Here is a 20,518-nt window from a genome sequence, read left to right as displayed (position 1 = left end):
TACTTAATTTTTTTGGTTATTATTCCTTATTATTATTCTAATTTCTAATATTTTAAAAAACGTATCAATATTTTTGACTTTTAGGATGGCGGAATTCTGGAGATAAAAATTTAAAAACCAAAATGTTTCGACAATTTTTGACTTTTATATTGTGAAAAAGATTTACTGTATTTGAATTTGTTTTTGATTTTGTTTATTTTTTAATTCTTAGAATTTAAAAAGAGAATTAAAAAAAATGTGACTTCAATTTTTGTTTTTTTACATTTTCTTAAAAATTCGTTCTTTTATTTTCAGTTTTTACTTTTAATTTAAATAAAACCGAATATTTTTGAAATCTAGATGTGAAATCCTAGAGTTTTCAGAATTCTAGGTTTGTACAATTTTGAATATAATTTCTCCGATTTCTACGTTTTTTGTAACTTGCAAAAGCACAGATTCTAGAATATTTTTTTACTTTTGATGACTCCAAAGACCAAAAAATACACTGAAAATTTTTTATTTCTATGATAGAAGATTTATTAGATTTAGTTATGATTTGTGAAATTTTTACTTAATTTTTTTGGTTATTATTTCCCATTATTATTCTAATTTCTAATATTCTAAAAAACGTATCAATATTTTTGACTTTTAGGATTGCAGAATTCTGGAGATAAAAATTTAAAAACCAATTTTTGACTTTTATGATTGTGAAAAAGATTTACTGTATTTGATTTTGTTAATTTTTGTAATACTTAGAATTTAAAAATAGAATTAAAAAAAAAGTGACTTTTGTTTTTTACATTTTCTTAAAAATTCGTTCTTTTATTATCAGTTTTTAGTTTTTAACTCAATGAAAGTTGTCCCTCCCATTAACTAACAAAGGAAACCAACTTGTGAAAACCCAACCGGATTGGGAAACTTTTGGTCGCAGCACCGAGCGAAGCGTCAATAAAATTCTGTCCGATAAAAGATGATTTATTTGAAAGGTGCATGAATCACTTTATGATTCAGAGTCTGTGTATCATCTAACAGTCACGATATCAGGCCCAGCCCTGGCCACAATTATTCGCGACACATTTTAATTGTCTTTGGATATTAATAACGGATTCCTGGGACGCGATGAATTATTTATGCACCGTCGGATGCATCTCTAAACAACTTGAAATATGTCGAGTGTCAGAGCCCCAAAAACGCACAGATTTTTTCCTAATGATAGAGTCTCGACGGTAAATCACTTCTTAATGTGGTGATTTAACTTTGAACAGGTAAAAGTCCGAGGGTTGAAGGGCTGAGCGATTTAATTATGCATAATTTCCAAGACGACTGTAATTTCCCCTCATTTGGGCGCGTAATTATGTTTACAAACAAGGACTTTTCGCTTTTTGTCCGTTTCCGCTCCCATCGGCGGGCGCAGTTTTTCGGTTTGCATCTCATTTGAGGTGACCTTGTCGAAACATGGAAAAGTCATTTCGTTTTTCCATGGCATCTCCCCTTCCTTTGTCTCGGACAGGTGAGATGGACTCGAGACACACCTGAGCTGTCTTATTAGCCGTTAGACTCATTTCCTTACATATGACTTCCGATTCGGCCACTCGAACGTTAAATTGAATTTGGACAAAAAGAGAGATAATTGCTGGTTTTTTCACGAGATAGGCGTGGAAAATCGCGAGAGCTAGGCGGAAGAATGGAGCGAGATGTGGCAGAAAAAGCGTTTTGTTTTGGTTCAATTGATATTTAAACCGCTATTGTGCTCGGGGTGGCCAAAAGGGCAAGCTCTAATTGCTGACGAGATTAGGGGTTTCGCTGGAGCAAAATATGGGGGCAAACCTGTTCCGAGGGATGCGATCAGATATGGGCAAAAAGTCAAACCAGGCATTGTTCGCTCGCATTATTATTTGATAGTCTCAGAAGCACCACTAATTTAGAAAAGAGCAAAATTATTTTCATGATAACTAAACTTAAATGTAGCTTTTCTAATTTTTTATTTTCATGATCGAGATTAGTAAAAATATTGCTTCCTGAAAATTTGGAGCTTCATTCAAATCTAAATTGTAAATAACCACCATTTGAGAAAATTTGTAAATTTTGATCGAATGTGCCGCCGTGGTGCGATTGCTATCTACCTGGTGTCGGCTAACATCTCCGCTTACCGTCGCTTTGTCATCTCCAAAATTACAGTCATAACGAGCCATATTATGTCATTAAAGCAACATCTCTTTGAGGATAATCGTGTCCATTTATTACGAGAGACGTTTGTTTGCATAAGATGCAAAAAAGGCCCACAATGGCACTTCCTCTTGGGACAAAGGCTTAATGAGCTGGACCCGAAGAAGGGTTATCTCGGATGCCCTTTGGTCACACGGTGGCAAGGGCAGATGCTGTATCCTATAATTTATGTCCGTATTTGGGCATGACTTGCATAAAAATCGCACGGAAATGGACGCAAACAGGTTTTTATTGATAGGCAACGGTTGAGACGGTTGAGGATGTGTTGCTGGCTGACTCTGGAGCGGATATCCAGTGGGTGTTCAGGGCGGAAATGGGCAAGTGGATGATCGTGTACAGGTAAGATGTGTACATGTATCTCGGGGCTAATTGCCTACAAAGATACACTTCTGTGTTGAGACAACGCCACTCCCATTGTTATGCGATATGCGTCGCTGACATTCGAGCTAATGGCTCTACCGAGAATAACATTAACTTTTTCATTGTCTTTGATCAGGAGATGTACTTTAGATAGCCCGAACTGTGACAAGATGGACGGATTACGCAGCCGATCGATTTACAAATCAACCAGCTCCAAATCAATCAAGAGCCCTCCAAAAATTACATTACAATTACCTACAGTTAACTACATAATGCATTGTTTTTTTACAAAAAAAACTTTCTACTAATTCATTTAAAACTTTAAATAAAGAATTCTACAAATCGAGACATATGAAAACCACTTCAACTTTGCGATAAAAATTTACCTAGTACAGTGCGTTCAAAAAGTATTTAGATCAACTCTTGCTGTGAAATTTTGAACGTATGTTGATTTCTTACGATTACTACATCTAAAGTCCACAGCCAGAGTTGATCTAAAGACTTTTTGAAATCTACACGTAAAAATTCTAATATCGTAGGAACAAACATTTTTATTTTTTATCTTTGTAGTCGCTTTTAGTAAATTAAAAAAAAAACAATATTTTACAATTTTTACTTTGACAGGAACAACAAGACATAGAAATCGGAGAAAGTTTATTTTATTTATTTCCTACGATTGTGGTATTTTTGGGAACTAAATTCAAATGTGGATTTTTTGACGCAAAATTTTAGAGTTTGAAAAAGTTATCGTAAAAATCTAAATTTAAACTTTCGGAAATTATAGTTCTTATTACTGATTAGTACCTACTGATTATAGTCCTACTTGTTTTATCTTAAAATTCTACTCTTTTTGTAAAAGCAACGATTTTAAAAATATAGAATGTTTTTTTAGAGTTCACTTTTAATGATTCCAAAAATCAAAAAAACTTATGAAATAAAGACCTTTATTATTGTTGAGATAGAATTTTGAGATTTTTTTGGGATTTATTTTTCGAAAATCCAAAAATCACAACGTTTTACATAATTTTGACTTCAATCTCAAAATTGATAAATTTCAAGTTTTTACTTGAACTTTTGGAAATTTGGGCTTCTGATTTTTAGTGCTTGTTGCACTATAATTTCTAAACTTTTAATTTTTCTTTTATAAAAATAAAGATTCTGGAAACGTGTGAGTTCTAGAATTTCTCTGACTAAAATTTTTAATTTGAACTTTTGGAAATGCGAGCTGATTTTTAGTTTCAGTTGCGATAATTTCTACAATTTCTAATCTCTATTGTTTCTGACGTATTGTGTTGTTTGAGATATTCAAGTAGTGTATTTTTTTCTAAATAGCATTTTTATTTAATTATTTATCAATTTGTTGCAATTTTAAGACTTTGAGCGTAGAAACTTGTTGAAAAACCAGTCAAAAAACAGGGTGGAGGGAATCCCAGTTAAGGTGCTATGAGTCTCATTCTGGGTTTCATCATCTGTCTAATCGAAGGCACAATTAATAGCGAAATCGAGTGCTGACAAGCACCGGTGTTTTGGTGATTGGATGATTCACTCCGAAGAGTGAAATTCCCCTTCGAAAGCGTGAGTGCAATAAAAAAGCTGGAAATCGTAATAATGATGAGATGAGCAGATGTCCGAACATAATAATCAGCTGATTAAGGGCACGTGGTCTCGATATCTGTCTGTATCATCTTTGAGCAGCAGCCGTTGGGAGAGTGACCGTAAATTGCGTGCGTGGAGGATAGGAGGTGAAGAACAGCTGGAGAGCAGCCGGCCGTCGATCTGTCCACCTAACCACCAAATAGACGTTCATTCCTTAATAATAACAAGCAGCCGCGAGACAAGACGGACACGTGCCATTCCTTCCCCATTGTATGCAAAATTATTGAGAGATTTTCAATCGAAAGTGCCAAAACGCATTCCGCCACGTCCTAACACCCGTAATTGATTCCATAAGGGAGGAGAGATCTGTTTGTTTGTCCCACGAGTGTAGATCATCAATTCCCAAATTAAATGTTGTAACATGAGATGATGCGAGGGAAGCTGTGACATTTACGCTGACATTTGGGGCGTCCCTGGGGCGATATGCGGGCCAATTTCGTAAGGTGTTTATGAATTGTTGTTGCTTTTTTCAACATCATTTCGTTTTCGATTCTGCGCGCGGATGTGGCGATGGTGAATGCACTCGTATTGAATTGGTAAGCAGAAATCGAAGAAGAGGCGAGAATTGCGTGCGTAGTTGTTACAACATCCGATCGACGGACGAAAGTCAATCTATTCGGGGCTTATTCAGCGATTATAGGCGCGAATATCCCGATCGCGACATCAGCAACACGACACATTGCAACAGTTTTCAAGCCAACATCATTTCGTGGCTTTTTCATTTTTGTTGGTAATAAAAATTATAAAACAAGTTGTGTTTTTATTACAAAAACCATAATCTTAGAACTTGAATTTGTGAAACACTACAAACAGAAAGGAAAACATTTTTCGTAGAGTGGCAGAATTTTGGCAGAATGATTTTTTGTTTAGCTTTGAAGGTTTTTGTTTTTTGATTGGCAGAAATATGAATCCTAAAAATCGCGACATGGTTGGTGCAAGTTCTGAGGATTTAAACAACTTTTTAGGCCAAAAATCATGAATTTCTTTCTGTTTTTACTAATCTAGAACGAAAAAATTATCAAACAGAATCATTTTTGATATTATTTTGCGATTTGTAGGTTTAATTTTTTAAGAAATTTTGCTTAGAAAAAGTAAGTTTTTGGTCATTTTCGACCAAATTTGTGTTTTTTTTTCTGTTCTGTTTTATGAAAACTGGATGAAAACCTTGATTTTTGTTCTAAAAACGTGTTCAAATTTTCAAAACTTGCAAAGATAACGTTATTTTTGACATAATTCTCCGATAAATTCTTTTACTTTTTAAGAAATTTTGCACAACAAATGAGTTTTTGCTGAATAAACGCTTAGAAAAATTTTTGGTCATTTTCGACCAAATTTGGTGATTTTTTTCTTATAATATAATGAAAACAGAAAGAAAAACTTGATTTTTGATCTAAAAACGTATTTAAATATTCAGAACTTGCGAAGATAATGTTATTTTTGACTTAATAATGTAATAAATTTTTGCGCAATAATTGAATTTTTTTCTGAATATACAATTAGAAAAAGTAAATTTTTGGTCATTTTTGACCAAATTTGGTAATTTTTTTGTTTTAATTTAATGAAAACAAGAAGAAAAACTTGATTTTTGATAAAATAAACGATTAGAAAAGATGAATTTTTGGTCAATTTTGATCAAATTTGGTGATTCTATCGTTCTAGTTTAATAAAAACAGGAAGAAAAATTTGGTTTTTGGTCTAAAAACGTGTTTAAATTTTCAGAACTTGCGAAGATAATGTTATTTTTGACTTAATAATGTAATAAATTCTTTTTCTTTTTAAAAAATTTTGCGCAATAATTGAATTTTTTTTGAATAAACCCTTAGAAAAAGTAAATTTTTGGTCATTTTTGACCAAATTTGGTAATTTTTGTGTTCTAATTTAATGAAAACAAGAAAAAAACTTGATTTTTGACAAAATAAACGCTTAGAAAAGTTAAAATTTTTGGTCAATTTTGATCAAATTTGGTGCTTCTATCGTTCTAGTTTAATAAAAACAGGAAGAAAAATTTGGTTTTTGGTCTAAAATCGTGTCTAAATTTTCAGAACTTGCGAAGATAATGTTATTTTTGACTTAATAATGTAATAAATTCTTTTTCTTTTTAAAAAATTTTGCGCAATAATTGAATTTTTTCTGAATAAACTCTTAGAAAAAGTAAACTTTTGGTCATTTTTGACCAAATTTGGTAATTTTTTTTTGTTCTAATTTAATGAAAACAAGAAGAAAAACTTGATTTTTGACAAAATAAATGCTTAGAAAAGATAAATTTTTGGTCAATTTTGATCACATTTGGTGATTCTATTGTTCTAGTTCAATAAAAACAGGAAGAAACATTTGATATTGGTCTAAAAACGTGTTTAAATCCTCAAAATTGTATAGTTACTTCTTCTAGAATCAAGCAATTTATAAAAAAAAGAAATTTTATTATATTACATTTATTTATTTCTACTACTTCTAGATTCTGCAGTCTAATGACATAAATTTTCAGTTTCACGATTCTGAGAAATAATAATAATAATAATAAGTCGTCTACATTCTTGAATGATATATACGACTTAGGAGGCGAAGTTTAGCAATTTCTATTCGAACTTAAACCCTTTAACAAACTAAGAAGTAAGTAAATAGTAAAATAGATAAAGAATAATAAAGGATAATAAAGAATAAAGAATAAAGAATAAAGAAAGAAAGAATAATAAAGGATAATAAAGAAAAGTAAAGATAAAGATAATTTACAAAAATTGCACTGTACTAAGAATTAAGATAGAAAAACTACTAATGAAAAAGAACAGAAAATAAAGCAAAAAGAAAATAACAAAAACCAAAAAGTAGTTTAAAATTAAAAACATATTTATATAATGTATTACCATTTTTGAGATTAATTTTTAAATTTATTTTTGTGTTTCTTGTGGAAATACAAATTGGACGTAGTAGTTTTAAAAATCAAAAAGATCTTATAAATTTGACATCAGAAAAGTGAACGAAAACACTGAAACTAAATACTTCTGGTTAAAAATTCGTTACGCTAAAATTTTACCAGTATGTTATTGCTTGGATAACATCACGACAGATACCACGTGTATGCAAAGTATCGGATAAAATTTTACGACTGCAAAAATTGTTTTTCGTGTGTTTGCAATCCAAATCACAGACATTGTCTCATGATTCACGACATGTCTTAAATTTTTCTCAAATAAAATTCGTTTTTACGAAACTCGGCTTTTAATTACGGACTTATCATGTTCTAAATAATGTAGCAATTATCATTTAAATGCATTGTTTACAATTTTCCAGCAAAAGTGCTTTCTCCTTCGATTTGGCATTTTTGCGGTTAAAATAGGACAGTATAATTTTTGAGACAAGTTTTGCGTTGTAAATTGGTGAGAGACGAAGGCCGGCGATATGGCCAGCTAATTGCTGTTAAATATTTAAGGCCATGTGGGTGAAATTAGTCAGGTTAATTGTTCGCAACTTTCCAATCACCCAAATCGGACAAATTGAATGTAGTTATTGTAATAATTGAGATGGACACCGTCGTGGCCCCAATTTCTTCGCCTGATTCCCACGAACGTTAAAATCATTATTTTTGAGTTACGTAACATCATCCACATGCATCACATATCCGTTCGTTCGGACACAGTCGAAAGCTCGCAGCACCTCACCCATAAAAATCATCTCTTTAGCCGCATCCTCGGACGCCTCCGAGGCCATTGTTATTCACCCGCGGTGTGCAGCATCCTATCCGATGGTATCTCATGCCAGAGATGCCTCTTATCAATATTAATAAATCCCCTCGCAGCGCCATAAATTGTGCGAAACGCTCCCCGTAATAAGAAATGTAAACACGGCTCTGTGAGTGGACAATGAGGATTTTACATGGTCTCTGGACAAAGGCCCCTGAAACCATTTAATCTCGTAACGGAAGTGCCTCTTATTTCCGGTATGGAGTGACTTGGACACCCCGAACCGGTCGCAGGTAGCGCAGGAATGAAAAATGAGGCACGTTCGACGCATTAACCCTTGAGCGGACTGACCGGGGTTTAACCGACTCGTGCGATATTACGAAGAAATTGTTATATCTTCGTTGACGTAAAAGTGGACCTGTGATTTATGGAGGGTCGGGAATAACGAATTTTCGGACAGGGGCTCGACAAGGTTCGTAATTGCGACGCGCCAAGGGGACGAATTATTTACGGGTTTTAACTCAACATTTCCCTCAATCAGGAAGAGATTTGTAATTTACGAGAAAGTGTACAGTTGAATGATACGCGTAAGTAAACACGCGGTACATATTTTTTCATGAGCTGCTCTCTATAATCTGCTCTTTCCATGTACAATTGCTCCTGAATACAAAGAGAAAATTTTCACTTTCTGACTTTTCCAGAACACCCAATCGTGACGTTATTTTTTTAATTTACAAAACTTGACGAAAAAATCTAAACTTTGTGTATTTTTAAGAAACATGCCAACTTTTGTTATTTAGAGTTTTGATAAATTCACTGCGAGACTCTTAGCTTAGCTTTCGCATTCTTCCAAACACTTGTCAAAATATTGTGCAGAATTTGACAAAAATATTTTGTTCATTTTTATTAAAAGTATTTTGTTCTTAAACTACGTGTCTAACGAAATAAAAACAATTAGTACAAACTTTAAAAGTGTGATTATTTTTCAAGAATACATTTTTTCGAATTCTTTTAGTTGATCAAAAATTTTTTTTTAAATCACACCATATTACGGAATTTTGTTATTGAAAGATTACGCTCTAAAATAGACTTTTAATGCAATAATACTGTGTTCATGAAAACTTTTATTCGAGTAATTTGATTTGTCAAATTTAAAAATAAAAACATCTGCGGAGATACAACCACTTAGACCAGGTCAGGTCAGGTCAGGTCAGGTACAACCACTTTGAAAAATCTTCGTTCTGAGCTCGGAAGGTATGTTTCAAAACTTGCAAAGATAACGTTATTTTTGACATAATTCTCCGATAAATTTTTTTACTTTTTAAGAAATTTTGCACAACAAATGAGTTTTTGCTGAATAAACGCTTAGAAAAATTTTTGGTCATTTTCGACCAAATTTGGTGATTTTTTTCTTATAATTTAATGAAAACAGAAAGAAAAACTTGATTTTTGATCTAAAAACGTATTTAAATATTCAGAACTTGCGAAGATAATGTTATTTTTGACTTAATAATGTAATAAATTCTTTTTCATTTTGCGCAATAATTGAATTTTTTTCTGAATAAACAATTAGAAAAAGTAAATTTTTGGTCATTGTTGACCAAATTTGGTAATTTTTTTGTTCTAATTTAATGAAAGCAAGAAAAAAACTTGATTTTTGACAAAATAAACGCTTAGAAAAGATAAAATATTTGGTCAATTTTGATCAAATTTGGTGATTCTATCGTTCTAGTTTAATAAAAACAGAAAGAAAAATTTAGTTTTTGGTCTAAAAACGTGTTTAAACTTTCAGAACTTGCGAAGATAATGTTATTTTTGACTTAATAATGTAATAAATTCTTTTTCTTTTTAAAAAATTTTGCACAATAATTGAATTTATTCTGAATAAACCCTTAGAAAAAGTAAATTTTTGGTCATTTTTGACCAAATTTGGTAATTTTTTTGTTATAATTTAATGAAAACAAGAAGAAAAACTTGATTTTTGACAAAATAAACGCTTAAAAAAGATAAATTTTTGGTCAATTTTGATTACATTTGGTGATTCTATTGTTCTAGTTCAATAAAAACAGGAAAAAAATTTGATATTGGTCTAAAAACATGTTTAAATCCAATCGTGACGTTATTTTTTTTTTAATTTACAAAACTTGACGAAAAAATCTAAACTTTGTGTATTTTTAAGGAACATGCCAACTTTTGTTCTTTAGAGTTTTGATAAATTCACTGCGAGACTCTTAGCTTAGCTTTCACATTCTTCCAAACACTTGTCAAAATATTGTGCAGAATTTGACAAAAATATTTTGTTCATTTTTATTAAAAGTATTTTGTGCTTAAACTACGTGTCTAACGAAATAAAAACAATTAGTACAAAGTACTTTAAAAGTGTGATTATTTTTCAAGAATACATTTTTTCGAATTCTTTTAGTTGATCAAAAATTTTTTTTAAATCACACCACATTACGGAATTTTTTTATTGAAAGATTATGCTCTAAAATAGACTTTCAGTTCAATAATACTGTGTTCATGAAAACTTTTATTCGAGTAATTTGATTTGTCAAATTTGAAAATAAAAACATCTGCGGAGATACAACCACTTAGACCAGGTCAGGTCAGGTCAGGTCAGGTACAACCACTTTGAAAAATCTTCGTTTTGAGCTCGGAAGGTATGTTTAATAATTTGTTAAAAACATATACTGGTTCAAAAACAATATTGTTGAATTTTTTAGAAGATAATCTACCAAAAAAAATTTTTTTTGAATAACTCGATAACTAAAAAATAATATGTTGACTTGTTGGATTTCTTACAATATACAAATAATAATTGGAAAGACGCCTTTATTAAAGTATTTCTCAATAACTCCAAATCCGAATAAATTAGCTGCCTATTTTTAAAAGCTCTTACTTTTTGGAGCTTTTTACTGTGAGCAGTATTTTCATACGAATGGCACGCATATTTAATAGAAGTAATCAATTTCTAAATAATTTTTTCAAACAATAATTTATTTATATTTTGCGCTGTTTCATCGGAAGGCCATCTTGGAAACTCCGACTGCACACAGCTGACGCCATTTAGTGGAAAACCCTTTGCTAATAAAGCTAACGAAATTTCCTTGAACCGGTCGTTTTACATAACATTTCCTCACTTAAAAATTAGCATTTGTAAACGGAGTAAAATTGAGTTAAAATTGCTTTTAATTAAAAAATTGATGAGCGAACAAGCCTAAACCATGTCACGGTACACCGACAGCTGTCATTCAAATTTATCGGTTGCAAGTTTCACTAATAATAATAATTATTGTCCATCAGACTTGGCATTAGATAAGAAAATGGTCTAGTAGCAGCTTTAATAAAGCAAAGATAAATAAATAGAGCAGTTGCAATGACCTGTCCAACGACCGTTATTCGAAAATAATAGACTTTTCTATCCAATGATGGAATTTTCGAAGAAAAATTGGCGGGAATTTAGCAATGCAGCAAGACTTGTGATTAAATAACCACATCCTTTTCCCACATTAGAGGGAAAAAGCGCCTCGTAATTACATGCAGGTTGGCATCGCCGGATCATTAATAACGGCTCTCAGTCACGTGTGTTGGCGCAGTTGGCACCCCTGTGTATCTGGCCGAGGTGGACACTTTACCTAATTAACAGACACACACATTAGCGACATCCCCGCGACTGCTGGGGAGACGAACACAATGCCAAAGGGAAAATGGAACTAGTCACGCTCACCTCGAATAAACAGGGATCCAACATTTTTCTCCATTACGGATGACGTTCAACACTAACTTTGCTATTTACGAGATTGAGATACAAGCAGGAAAACAGGGGCGCGAATAAAAAGCTGAATTCATTCGGTACAAGGGTTTTTAACATTTCAAATTGGTCAAAAACTGTCGCGTCTAGTCTTCAATCAAGGGCATTTATTGGAAGTTTGTGTATTTATCTTTGACGGAATTACAATTTTCCTGCAAGTTATGGCAAGATTTTTTTGTAAGTGAATTTTTAAAAATCGAAATATATAAAAACTATACTAAATAATGTTTTTTGTTCTTCCATGTACAGAGCCAGAAAAGTTTTAGTTTTTTAGTTTTAGTTTTTTGTAAAAAAACACCCAGAGCCATTCTGGGATTTGATCAATTCGATAGATACTAATTTGAAGATAATCGAAGGCGATAAAATCACGCACTAACAGATTTGACTGAACAGTGACAGAACAAATTAAATTCTACTATCAAATAACAGAGATATCAGGCTCGAAATTTTTAGGTGAGACACCCTGTATAACATCTTAATTTTTACGTAAAAGATCGTAACCAAGTGTTTTTTTTACTGTGGTTTTACTTCAAAATGAATACAAGCAACATCAGGTGTCCCTCAAGGTTCTACATTGGGTCCTTTGCTGTTCAATGCCTACATCAATGGTATAACAGTTGATTTTAAGGCTACCATATAAAATATAAATAATGAATATAAAATATAAAAGCTCTGAATACGATGTAACACACCGAATTTGACCGAAAAATGAATAAATTTTATTCAATTTGACGTAGTAAAACTGTTTTTCTGGTGTTTATTTCGTGACACACCCACCCTGTTTAAAATTCTCGCCGAGATCAATCTCCCTCAACCCTTGTAATCAGAACGGTGGCCCACTTCGTGCACCTTTAGGGTGAGTTTTTGCACGAGTTTATAAAAAAATCCGTCTATCCCTCGTTTCCTGCTCACGAAAGTCTCCCGTTCCTGGAACGGTCTCAGAGCCGTTCGATAATTCTCTTAAATCATGCAATAACCAAGTGGGATTTTTTCGCCCCCTTTATCAAATGTTTACCTGAGATGACTCAGAGACAGAGAGGGAAAATCCTGCAGAGGATTGTCCGGGGGCCAATGAGATTGCGTCTGCAGAGCGTAACGACGCCGTAGTCGTCGCTAGGCGACCGACGCTGATACAGACACGAAGGTGACGCCACGATTTTGGGAGGGGAAGCAATATACAGAGTGTTACGACAGTTTATCATTATTATTATTAGCTGTAACTGTCATTTAGGAGATAAACAGAATACAGAAAGAATTATGAAGAACCATATTTTATATTTTATATGCCAGTCTTAAGATCAACTGTTTTATCATTGAACAGCAAAGGACCCAATACAGAACCTTGAGGGACACCTGATGTATTCATTTTGAAATAAAACGTAAAAAAACAACTTGGTCACAATTTTTTACGTAAGAATTAAGCAAGTTAACTAAGAATGTTGATTACCTGGTGCTATACAGGGTGTCTCACCTAAGACTTTTGAGTCTGATACTCAGATATTTAAGAGTAGAATTTAATTTATTCTATCATTGTTCATTCAAATCTGTTAGTGCGTGATTTTATGTTATCTAAAGTTGATCGAGAATTGCCTTCGAAATCTCAAGACGCGCCGATTACGGCGGTGTCGGGCTGTTTATAACTCTCCTAGTTGCGAAGTAATCGGCGTTTGAAAATCGATTTTGCTTTGAAACTTGCGTAGGTAATGTTATTCGTTCTGTAATAATTACACTACTTTCAATGGTGCCGGAGTTTTTCCAGAGTTCCGCCGTAATCGGCGCTTAAAATTCGTTAACTATTATATTACATTTTTGGCGTTTTTATTGTAGGTACTGATAATTAATTGAAAAAAAGGGAAAAGTTTTCTATAACGTCACGGAACATGCACCAGATTTTTAACTACCTCCTTTATTTTCAAGATATGTTAAAAAATCAAAGTATAATTTATTTGAGGTGGGAGCGATTTCAGAATTTGGGCACTGAGCCAGTCAGCAAAGAAGCATCTCGACCAAAACAATGACTAACGTTTCATTGTTTATTCTCCAGTGTCAACAAGCCATAAACGGAGTCTGTCCGCGTGATTCAAGCCGTTAGAATTTTTTCCGAGTTCGTGCAGTCCCGGGCGAATCTGTGTCGTTTCCAGCGTCTATTTTTAGGCCCTGGAGAGGACGTCTCTGGGCGGGGATAGCGTCCACGGCTGCAGGTCGATATCCCGGAGCAAAGCATCGTTTCGCGTTGTCATGGCGACTCGCACCTGCCCCCGGGGGCAAAGCGCGAGCTTTCTCTGCACCGGCCGCAGCCGCATCAATTATGCATGAACGTGCGGACACCGAACGCGTCGGGAACACCCACATCCAGGACCGTACTCAAAGCTGGTCGATGGAAATTACAGGCAAGGGAGGGTTTTAGACGGGATGAGAGTAGGCGGGGGAGTGGCACTGCAATTGTTTTCATTTTTTGTGAAAAGTTATGAAGCGCGTTGATAAAACGAACGTAAAAGTTAGCTTAAAGATGAGTAAAAAAGTCGTAAAAATTATGGCACCTGTTTATTGCTGGAGTAGAGTTTTGTGACAAGCGACATGACAACGAAAGCAATAAAATAAAATATCTATTCTACTTAGTGCAAACGATGATAAATGGAAATTTAGAGACAGACAATGAAAAACTAAAATTGTGTAATTAATAATTCTTGAACCATAAGACTTGTAAATTCGCTAATTTTAAGAACTATAATTTTCAGAAATAAAGATAGTGTCAGACTAACGCTTGAATGGTAATAAAAGACTTTCGGTATTTTCTCGTAAATAATTTCTCGTAAACTTTTATATACCTTTACAACCCACCCGAATTGTAAAACAATATTTTTTTAAACTTGTTCTAGCATAGTTTTATGCACTTCTATATGCCTTTACAACCCTGTCGAGTTGTTAAAAGCAGAAAAAAAATTAATTGCTTCGATTTTTAGAGTTTTGATTTTTGCAATTTTTGTAGCGATTTTGGTCGATTCTGGGTATCCGAAACATTTGTCAAGCAATAACTCCGGAACTATTTGAGATAACCCTATGAAGTGTATTATCGTTAGAAAGCTCTTTTCATAATCTATTTTTTCCAAAAAAGATCATTGTTCTCCGACTAGTAGTTTTCGAGAAAATTGCAAATAAAAGCAAAAATTAGTCAAATTTTAAAAAATTCATAACTTAAAAATTATTGAGAATTTGGTCATTTTCTTGATGCCAATCGATTGTCCGGATGACATTGCATAGGTAAAGATTAAAGTAGTACTACTTTTTCGAATAGTTTTGCCGTAATTGAGAAAATAAAAAAGTTTTACACTAAAAAAATTCGTAACTTAAAAACTAAAAGTCGTAGAGCAGTGCGGTTTGCTCCATTGAATTCAGCGGTTCATTTTCTGTATTATACCAGCTTTTCACGAAATTTGAAAATTTTCATTATTTTGCTAAAATTACCTGAGTAACACACCTACTTTCAAAAAAGTAAAAAAAATATATTTTTTTAAACTCGTTCTAGCATAGTTTTATGGACTTTTATATGTCTTTCCTACCTTTTCGAGTTGTTAAAAATACAATAAAAGTCAACAGGTTCGATTTTTGAATGTTTAATTTTTCAAATTTTTGCAATTTTTTCCGATTTTTGGTACCCGGAACACTTATCGTTCAATAACTCCGGAACTATTAGAGATAACCTTATCAAGCTTATTATCGTTGGAAAGCTCCTTTAGTTATCTATCTTTCTCAAAAAAAATTATTGTTCTCCGACTAACAGTTTTCGAGCAACTTGCTAACAAAAGCAAAAATAGACAAAATTAAAAGCCATTCAAAATTTGGCAATTTTTTTACAATGTTTGAAGTTAATTTTTTCGTAAAATTTTTTTCAAAAACACTCAAAAATCAAAAATTGGCGTCTTGAAACTTTCCGCCGCATATCAGTCGCATAAACTTCACATCCATATTCAGAATTTACTGTTTTGTTTTGAGAGAGAGCAGCCTTGAGACAGTCAGCGCAATAAAAAATATCACGGAATTAAAATTGTTAATCAGCGCAAAAATTCAAATTTGTCGCGTATAGTCGGCGAAATAATGACAGGTCAATTAAGCCCACCCGGCAATTCTCAAATTTGCATGTGGCCGTCATTTTTTGGAAAAATGGACGGTTTGTTTGTGACGGTTAAACACTGTATTTGACGGAGTAAATTAGTACAGGTTCTTCAATATGATACGACATATGTAGCGGAGTAGACACAGGCACCAGCTGATGGTTCAAGATGCATCCCCGATCAAGGTAGGCGACGCGACCGGCAGATGTTACTCAAAAAGACAGAAGGCACGCGCCAAGCGTTCAATATTCTTCCGCAATACTTTGCCCCCAAGCAACAAATTCTTTTCTCCCAACTCTATCATTTCAAAAATCTGATCTTGCGCTAACGACACGTGCTCTCGTTAAACCGAGAGTGACATTTTGTGGCCACGTGACTGGACAAAATTTCCGAGACCGACTGTACCTCAGCCGACTCCCGCGTGTTACACCTGAGTGGAAAAAGAACGTTGAAGGAGACGGAATAATGGTTTTCTTAGCACGTGCTGTAACGTCTGGCACTTATGAGGGTATCGGAAGACGAAAAAATAGCTTATATTCCATTTATTACCAAACAATGCGGTAATGACCGCTTTCTTGCACTGCGGCCAAACGGAAGCTCCGACTGTTATCGCGTCATTGTTATCACCAGGATTTTCGGTGTGGTGACAATGGCAGATAATTTTCGTTGCTATGTGGCGACGTTTCAGGTGTGCAAATGGGATTCTCGCCATCGCCTGGGGTCATTATCTGAGAGAGGACGTCCTGTAATGTAGTTCTAGCAGGCCGATATGAGCCCGCATGTGTGGCTTCGACTCGATATCACCTGCGAGCAGCGATATAGCAGACCTGGGTACGTAATTACGGCACCTTCCGACCGATTCAACGCATCAAAGGATACACATGCCCGGCACGGAGAAAAGCAACGGAAAACTTCATACAAGAAAAAAATTTGAAAAGATCGAGTACAAGACAATAAAGATTTATTCTTAAAATACGCAATTTTTCGTAAAATTTTTGTAAAATCACGACATTAAAAATGTTGTAACCATAATCTATAATTTTGGTTTACATACGAGTACAATTACCCAGTATTATATTTACGGTCTCTAACTATTCAATATGAGTCTGCTAAAATTTTAGGTACTAGATAGATGTTTTTTTAGATTTTTATTATTTTGAAAATTAACAGATTTCTAAGCCACATTTTGGAAAAAATTGCATTTAGATGCATTTTTTAACTATTTCCATCTTTCTGAAAAACTAGCAGACATACTTGAACACTGAGAAACTGAACAATTGAAATATTAACAACTACTACACTGAGAAAACTGGAACTTTGAAGTTTAAGACATTGAGAGACTAAAAAATGAAAAATATATAAAAATGGAAAGTGAGAAGCAAATAAATAAAAAAACTTTATAAATAGTTAAAAGGCTAAAAAGCTGAGAAACTTAGGAACCAAACAGCTAAAAATAAAAAAAAGGTAGAGAAAAGTCGAACTAAACCGTAAAATTCAAAATTAAAAAAAGTATAACGCAAAAACTAGAAGTCTTAGAACAAAACGGTTTGTTTTATTGGATTATACGGCTCATTTTACGTAAAATATTATTATTTTTACAACACTAGCTTACTCGAAAACTTATTTAAAAACTTGTTTTAACTTGAAAAAAATGGTGGATGCGCCGAATTAATTATTAAAAAAATTCTAACTCAAAAACTAAAAGTCTCAGAGCAAAACGGTTTGTTGCAGTAAATTCTGCGGCTTATTTCACGTATTATACCAGCTTGTGAGAATCAGGAGACCTTTCTTCTCAAAAATAAAAAATAAATTTTTTTAAAATTCGTTCCAGCAAATTTTTACGGACTTTTCTTAGCCTTATTTACATCTTTCTCGAGTTATTAAAAGCGCAAAAAGTCATTTGCTTTGATTTTTAATGTTTATTTTTTTAATTTTTGTTCAAATTTTTGTCAATTTTTGGTTTCCTGAAAATTTGTCGGACAATAACTCTGGAACTGTTAGAGGATAACTCAATAAAATTTATTATTGTTTTCGTTTTATTATCTTTTTACATAGGTTTTCATCGAACTTTTTTTGGGAAACTTTCAAAAATTTATATTATATTTATGAATTTCATTTTGGAAAAACAATTTTCGTTTCGACAAAAAGTTTTTTTTACTTTTTACTTTGAGTGGAATATAGTGTTATTTCTCGTATTTCGATAAAATACTAAAAAACTAATAATAGATTTGAACAGTGAGAAATTGCGAAACTTGAGAAAAATTCCGAAACTGAAAAGCTGACTAAGAAACTGAGAAGAAATGAAACACAGAAAATCTAAGATGCTGAAAGGCTTACAAAAATTAAAAAAAAACAAGTATTTTTTATAATATCTAAGACACTGAGACATTGAAAAACTGATGAGAAACTTAGGAAGTGAAGGATTAAAAATTTGGGAGAACAAAAATTTTGAGAGAGAAACACCAAAGTTATGGAACTGAACCGTAGAAAAAATTTAAAAAAAATAAAAAAAATACAATATACAAATAAAAAATACAGAAGACATAAATTGTGTGGTATATTTTTCATTCATTGCTATTAACTTTTAATTTTTATTTGCAACATTGTGCGTTCGAAATGAGCGTAGTGCATTTGCGTTAAATATAAAACAGCGATAAATAAATAAAAATGCTGCATTAAGGCCAATTACTGTCAAACAGGTCGTAGTCGTAGCTCGTAATGTTCCTTAAGTAACTTTTAAAGTGTTTCCAAAAAATGTGGAGATATGGCGCCGTAATTGCCCGTCGATTTTTCTGCAAAGATGAGTCATTGCGCTTATTGCGCGTTTAAACCATAAAATCCCCTATCTAAGTAGTGTAAAAGTGGAGCTTACGTACGTAATAATTACGTCAATAACCATGCGAGCAATTTATTTAAGTCGTTCCATTATACATAAAATTATCTCTCCAGAACAGTAAAAAACTATCCAGATAGGCTGACATATTTTCTCGAATAATTAGTTGATAGCGCGAGTGTTTTTCCCATAATTTCTGTAATTATCTGAAAATATGCAAAAATATGAAAGGGGAACTCTGGCAGCGATAAGCGGACATCGAGTGATAAGAAAAAGGTATGCCACCCGGAGGAGAACAGGTAGCGCAGCTGAGTCGTCACTCCAACTCATTGACTTATTCAAACCTTTGCTTAAATATTCATGCGACTGCAACGAAATCTGTTGCATGTGTCCGAGGGATAATAATTTTCCAATAATATTCCTCCAGTCCATTGTTCCTCGCACATCCGCTGACATCTATGCGCTCATTATAAATGATAATCAGGAGCTTCATGTTTTCAATGCCCATCATAGCCGATCTTTAATCTTTTGACCCGAGATTTGATCTTTACCGGACGAAAACAGATCTTTATCATAAACGCCAATTTACGATTTCCCAAAACTTCGGCCGTTGACGGTTGGTCGCAGGGTCAGTCGTTCTGAATATCCGTTTCAATAAAAATTAGTTCACATCCTTGAGCCTTACCTGCGGTCCTTCCAATCCTTTCTCACGTGGTCAACAAAACTCTTTCCAGGTAAAACCGAAGTTTAGACAATCGCCGGCCTGCTATGACCGCTCAGCCGTGGTCATCCGGCTACCTGCCTACACTTCGGTTGATACCCTTTGCCCTTTGCAATATGACCCAATTTAAATAGATCCGATGGTCAGGAAGGCCGGACCCTTCCGATGGTCAGGCCAAAATGGACCATGGATTAACCACGACGAAGGCAGTTTTGATTCGCGCACAGTACGAAAACTCGACCGTTTTTTACCTTTTCGTTGTCGAAATTTATTTCCGCTCCAGATTTTTCGGTTTTCCCATGAAGGACCGTTGGGACAGCAACGATCAATTATTGTAAGTCATCCAAAGTACGCGGCGTAAAAAAGCAACCTATTTGCTCGAGACAATAGACAAAAGATTCAATTTGAAATGGAAATCATCGGACATTGACGCAAGAATTTTCAAAAGTTGCACCTCAGATGGCTAAATTCAACGAAAGTGGGCCATTTCCGCACAAACAACCACAGTCATTGTCTGGCTTTTGTGAAAATGGCAAATCATCTTCGAAAAACAGCCAATTGTTGGTTTTCCAGTTTCTTCCAGAAAAACAGTGAATATATGTTTTTTAAATTCACGACACACTCATGAGAAAGAAGATACATCAAAAAACTAGATAAAGTAAAAAATAAAATTCATATTATTTCTTTTGGGTCATTAAAAAATTAATTGTTAATATTGCTTTTGAACAAAAAGTAGAATTTTGTAACAAAAAATTAGTCATTTTTTCTTAATATTAGCTGTTTCAAAGCTATAAAAACGCCAATGTCGCATGTTCTCTCAAAACTAGCTGAAATAAATTATTCATGCACTTCAAAAAAATAATAGCTAATGAAATTTATAGTTTTAATAAGAGATCTTTAAAAAATAATTCAGTAAAATGCGACGTTGTCGGACGTTTAGTTGTCCCGTCGGCCTGGTTGGTAGTAGTGTCATTCTTTTTGATAGTGACTGTACATCGTATTTCTTTAAAACGACCGCTTTTTATTTGTTTTAGTGCCAGGTAGATTGGTAAAAAATATTATATGGCCGAAAAATCAACTTTTACTTGAGGCATTTAGTCATAAAAATTGTGATATAGGAAAATAAAAACCAATAAGAAGAAT

General features: G+C 33.5%; 1 long non-coding RNA gene across 1 annotated transcript; it reads left to right on the top strand.

Annotated features, from left to right (window-relative positions):
• The first annotated feature begins 3,845 nt into the window (after positions 1 to 3,845).
• LOC135265660 (uncharacterized) lies at positions 3,846 to 4,972 on the top strand. The gene is made up of 3 exons (XR_010333409.1): positions 3,846 to 3,874; positions 3,939 to 4,140; positions 4,190 to 4,972. It is a non-coding gene; the product is annotated as an uncharacterized LOC135265660 (long non-coding RNA).
• Positions 4,973 to 20,518: the final 15,546 nt, after the last annotated feature.

This window comes from Tribolium castaneum, chromosome 3, assembly GCF_031307605.1.
Source record: "Tribolium castaneum strain GA2 chromosome 3, icTriCast1.1, whole genome shotgun sequence".
Taxonomy (NCBI): domain Eukaryota; kingdom Metazoa; phylum Arthropoda; class Insecta; order Coleoptera; family Tenebrionidae; genus Tribolium; species Tribolium castaneum.
The sequence above is the reverse complement of the archived record's forward strand: the minus strand, read 5'-3'. Positions and strand labels throughout refer to the sequence as shown.